The sequence below is a fragment of the Sturnira hondurensis genome, unplaced genomic scaffold (genome assembly GCF_014824575.4).
Source record: "Sturnira hondurensis isolate 20B ecotype Veracruz unplaced genomic scaffold, ASM1482457v3 Scaffold0020579, whole genome shotgun sequence".
Classification (NCBI taxonomy): Eukaryota; Metazoa; Chordata; class Mammalia; order Chiroptera; family Phyllostomidae; genus Sturnira; species Sturnira hondurensis.
Window position 1 is genome coordinate 1416631 of NW_028093210.1, and position 6087 is coordinate 1422717.

General features: G+C 33.3%; 1 non-coding gene across 1 annotated transcript; it reads left to right on the forward strand.

Annotated features, from left to right (window-relative positions):
- Positions 1-616: 616 nt before the first annotated feature.
- On the forward strand, positions 617-723 carry LOC118975833 (U6 spliceosomal RNA). Its single transcript, XR_005064147.1, has one exon. It is a non-coding gene; the product is annotated as a U6 spliceosomal RNA (small nuclear RNA).
- Positions 724-6087: the final 5364 nt, after the last annotated feature.

The following is a 6087-nucleotide window of genomic DNA, read 5'->3' on the forward strand; positions in this document are numbered from 1 at the left end:
TTGGAAGACTTTTAATTTTCAAATATATATTAGTCACCGGGCTAAGTTGCATGTATAAAATAATTCAGGTATCATCACAGCCATTCTTTGGGGGTAGGATAAAGAAACTAAAAAACAGAAATACTGAGTCACTAGGCCAAGTTCACAAACCAAGTAATGCCAAGATATAACTTCAGTCAGAGTGGTTATAGAATCTTTGTATTTAACATATTATTTAATTATTTTAAAGGGATAGTTTTGAAACTGTGCATGTTAAATTATAAAGGATATAGTAGATTAAATAAATTTCAAGGACAGTGCTCNAGGTAAATTTTGGAAGTTTGGAAGACTTTTAATTTTCAAATGTATATTAGTCACCGGGCTAAGTTGCATGTATAAAATAATTCAGGTATCATCACAGCCATTCTTTAGGGGTAGGATAAAGAAACTAAAAAACAGAAATACTGAGTCACTAGGCTAAGTTCACAAACCAAGTAATGCCAAGATATAACTTCAGTCAGAGTGGTTATAGAATCTTTGTATTTAACATATTATTTAATTATTTTAAAGGGATAGTTTTGAAACTGTGCATGTTAAATTATAAAGGATATAGTAGATTAAATAAATTTCAAGGACAGTGCTCGCTTCAGCAGCACATATACTAAAATTGGAATGATTCAGAAAAGATTAGCATGGCCCCTGTGCAAAGATGACATGCAAATTCATGAAGCGTTCCATATTTTTTGCAGAAAGAAAGAAGGAGCTCCTACCTTTTGCAACAGCATGAATGGAACTGGAAAGCATTATGCTGAGTGAAATAAGCCAGGTGTTAAAAGACAAATACCATATGATCTAACCTTTAACAGGAAGCTAAACAACAAAACAAACAAGCAAGCAAAATATAACCAAAGACACTGAAGTAGAGAACAGGGGGACAGTGACCAGAGGAGAGAGGGGAGGGAATTTCAGGGGAAATAAGGGAGGGATTTAGAGGAACAAATATAAAGGATACATGGACAACAACTGAGAAGGGTGGAAATGGGAGGGAGGAGGGGAGCGCGGGGGAGTGGGCTGAGATGGGAGTAATACACAGAAAATCCTACTTGAAAAAAAATTTAAAGGACAATGCTATTGTTTCCACAAATAATGAAGAAAAATCGAGACTAAAAATATGGCCCTATATAATATGATAAAAAATATCTCATTTTTAAAAAGATTTTAGTGATGAGAATATTGCCCCAAGTACTCCTTATTATTTCCTTGAAAAGATTTTAAAGGGAGGTTTGAAATAATTACAAAATGTAGGCCTTTCCCAGCTCCTATAACAAGATATTGAAAGAAACTTTATCTCATCTAAAGCTGGATGCATCTCACAAAAATTGAGCTATTTGGTAACATTATGTCATAGCCATTTTCCTTGACCTTCCACCAGATGGAAAGCAGCAACTCCAGTTTGTTTGCCTTGGAAATCCTAATGTCTGTTGTTTTGTGAGAGAGGAAAGAGCATATTGTTCCATCTTCTCCAGCAGTTTCCTTATTATTAAATCAATGATGCCATTTTCCATAAAAAGGGTTCCGTGAGCACATAACGATCTAATCCATAAAACAGGCCCAGCTCATCTGGTACCCTTCCTTACACATCAAATGGTCCAGATGCTTTAATATTGGTACTGGGCCACAGTGTTATTTGTACCACACTATTCATAGCGCATTCACTCACCCAGTCCTTTCCCTAAATAAATATTATTATTTTGTTAGCCTTAGCCCAATTAAGAAGGCTTCTTGTAATTTAATAATGATTTTGGTTCCAAAAGGAAGTTAACTATTCAAATCAGATCTAAATCATGGAAACAGACCAGGGCTACCCAGGAGGAACAAGATTCTCATCATCTTGTCAGACTTGACAGTATAATTTCTTAGAGACCCAAAAATATTGGTTCCTTGATGAAAGTGAGGCACTTTACCTTTAGAGAAGCAAAAAAAAAAAAAGCTTCTTAATGAAATTCATAAGCTCATGACTCAAGTAGATACTGTGTCCCTTAATATAGAGGTTCAACTAAAACAAACTTGTGTGGGAATTTATCCATGAACATGAGCTTGTTTGCTTTACTCTTGATCAAGGACAAAGGAGAGGCAGTTTTATTGTACACAACACAGAAAGACGTGCAGAAATCATGCCCACACTTACCATAGCTTAAAAGTGTTATTAGATTCTTCAGAGTGAAAAATAAAATAAACATAAGGGAGACCATTTGTTATTTGAGATATAAATATACATATGTGTGTATGTACACATATACATATCAATCACATATTCCTAGTTAAAATGACCTAACTGCAAGTACTGAAGATTGTGTGACCAAACAGTTATATAAAATAAATGTACATTTGTTTATGAAGTCTTCTTTCACACTTTGAATTGTATAACTATAAGAGTCAAAATTCTTTTTTCTCCACATAATAAAAACATACTGCATTTATCCTTATAAAAATCCACCCTGAAGGCCCTGGCTGGCGTAGCTCAGTGGATTGAGCGTGGGCCTGCAAACCAGACAATCGCGGTTCGATTCCCAGTCAGGGCACATGCCTGGGTTGCAGGCTGGTTCCTTGCAGGCTAAGTACCAGCAGGGGATGCACAAAAGGCAGCTGTACATTGATGTTTCTCTCCCTCTCTCCTTNGACCTAACTGCAAGTACTGAAGATTGTGTGACCAAACAGTCATATAAAATAAATGTACATTTGTTTATGAAGTCTTCTTTCACACTTTGAATTGTATAACTATAAGAGTCAAAATTCTTTTTTCCCCACATAATAAAAACATACTGCATTTATCCTTATAAAAATCCACCCTGAGTAGTTTATATGTGTGTCTGTGTGTGTGTGTGTGAAATTAAAGTTCCTAACTGATCAAATTATGAGCAACTTTCTAAGTAGTTTTACCAATATCAAACAAAGAACACAAATTTATTATTATTACATTATATTTAGTGAGTGTTCATGTACTAGGAATTTTGCTTGATATTTGATGTTACTATGGGATTGGCCAAAACATTTTCATGCTTTCTCCCATAAGATAAAAGACAAAATTTTCATTTTCACCAATAACTTCATTGATTTGGATATTTTGAGTATGTCAACAGTATCCTGCATGATATAACATTGATTATTGTTAATTACTGTCTCAATTTGATCTCTATCGACTTCAGGCGGTCTACCAGATCATGGTACTTCATCCAGCAAGATAGCAAGAAATCTCCAGCACAAAACTTTGCAAACCACTTTTGACACAATCAGTCACAGCACCTTCTCCATACACTGCACATTTTCTTTTTGTTTTTTTTTGTCTTTCAGTTGCTTTTTTACATTTCTTGAAATAATAAAGCATAATGTGCTGAAAATGTTGCTTATTTTCTTCCATCTTCAATATTAAAATGGCTATGTAAAAATTTACCAATTTTGATAATTTGTTAATGCTACTTATATGCCAGCTGTCACAATACAATCTAACAAAATGGTTTTGAATGAATTTAGAGACAACTAAGAGCTTTCAGATCCATCTTATGGAAAAAACCAAATGACTCTTTGGCCAACCCAATATATCATGTAGCCTTACCTTAAGAATATTATAGGGACATTATAGTGCCCATTTTACTGAGTTGCCACAGTACTAAGTTACTGAAAAACAAACAGAGAGCACAAAGTACGTTTCTAGAAACTGGAAGGTCTATATATTTTTAAGAGATATAAAACATTAGAAAGTAATTAAGTTTTAATGGTTTAACAATAATTATAGCACTGAATGTTTGAAGATTAGTATGGACAGGAGTAATACATTTTAAATTTGTAAGAATGGAGAAGCTGAGTTGAATTCAGCATAATGGGTACAATTACACTGAAAGGGATAAAAGCAAATCCTTCCACAGTAAGGGTNAAAAACAAACGGAGAGCACAAAGTACGTTTCTAGAAACTGGAAGGTCTCTATATTTTTAAGAGATATAAAACATTAGAAAGTAATTAAGTTTTAATGGTTTAACAATAATTATAGCACTGAATGTTTGAAGATTAGTATGGACAGGAGTAATACATTTTAAATTTGTAAGAATGGAGAAGCTGAGTTGAATTCAGCATAATGGGTACAATTACACTGAAAGGGATAAAAGCAAATCCTTCCACAGTAAGGGTCACGTGTGACAAAACCCAGAGGCTACCATTTATATTGTCTGTATCAAAAGAAAGTTCCAAAAATGACTAAGGGCATTATATTGAGTAATGTTGAGAAATAGGAATTGAATAGATCAAAGAAAACTCTATGAAGCAGAGTGTTTGCAGTATAGATTTGATGTAAAAGGCAATTGAGAATAGAGTTACATAACAAAAGTTTTAACATTTTACCTGTCTTCATCAATACAAATAAAAATTTGGGTTATATTCAGTTATTTAAAGTCCCTTTCATGATATAACATAAATATGTCACTATACTTGATTACAATGTCTGACTACATATAGGCGACTTGTTAGAGAATATTTTTGCTAGAATACAAAGAGATTAGGAGTAGGGTGAAATTGAGATTGAACTACAGGCACAGAGTTTCAGGGCATATAAAAAACATATCAGCAATAGCAGGAGTTGAAGACATAGTGTGAGATGAGACAGAAAATTATTGAAAGGGAAACAGGACTAAAAACATTCCAGAATTTTCCAGATGATGCACAATGTAAACACTCTAAGTTATGCTCAGAGAGGAACTATGGTGTTAGGATCTGCATTTTTCTTCAAGACTTCAGAAATTGAAGCACCGTGCAGGGACTGGAACTCAAAGCTGGTAGCACTGATGAGGGACGAGGGAAGACATCGTGTTCAGAGAGCAGGTAGACTGTGTGCAAGATTTATATATCCTCAATAAACAAAGAAAAACCCAGGCTTGTCAACTGAGTACAAAGAGTAACTAAATGGACTAATATTTACAGACCAATTCGAAGTTAGCAAATAATTTTTCAAGCTTTGATTACTGACTTGAATGCAAAGGTATCATTCCTTAACATGGATGGTGAAATAGACAAAAATTAATACCAAGATAAATATTAGTACATAAAATAAAGAATAACTTCTTTAGAAATTCTTATATAACTCAAAACATCTACCTTCATTGTATTTTTTAAAAAGTGAGTTTAGCCCTAACCAGTGTGGCTCAGTCGGTTGGGTGTTGTCCTATAAAGTGGAAGTTCACTAGTTCAGTTCCCTGGCACTGGTTCTGTCCCCAGTCCAAGCACATACCAGAGGCAACCAATTCAGGTTTCTTTCTCACATTGATGTTTCTCTCCCATTCTTTCTCCCTCCTTTTTCTTCTCTTTAAAAATAAATAAACAAAATCTTTGAAAAATATTTAAAATATTAAAAGATTGAGCTTAATGCAAATTTTCGGGGAAAGACAAACAATATTTATTCAGTTCATTTTTGAACATCGTCCAACTTTCCTGTAGATATTTCTTATCAAAAATAAAACACCATTCAAAATGCTTCTGTCTTTTTAATGTATTTTAAAAAATATCTGTTTGATCCAGATATTCCTGCTAAAAGCAAAGTGAATGCTTTAAATTATATCCACCAACCTCATGGAATTTTTCAAAGGTTTTTGCCTTTGGAGAACATCTTATACTCATGTGTTTGGCCTGGAAGAATAATCGGGCTACTTTGGTACACAGTATGTGTGACCAAATTTAAATATTGACTATCATTAGCCTTGAGGATATATAACATAATAAATTTTCCATGTAATTTTCTATAGGTATTATCAAACCATGAAATAGTTCAGATATAATTATCAGAGATGTTATACTTTGACCTAATTTGGGGAAAGGCTTTGTTTATACATTGAGTAATAACTTGTTTTAAGAAAACCTTCATTTTAAATTTTTTATTGTTTTCATTCTTGATTATCTTCAATAAGCAAGGTATATCTATAATAAATTATTTTCAAAATCATTTATTTTTTTAGCTGTGCATGTGGTAGCAGTGTGTATTAAGCTCATTAAGTTAAATAATGTATCTAAATTGCTATTCTGAATTCATTTTGCTTTAATGAAACAAATATAATAAAATCATTAGC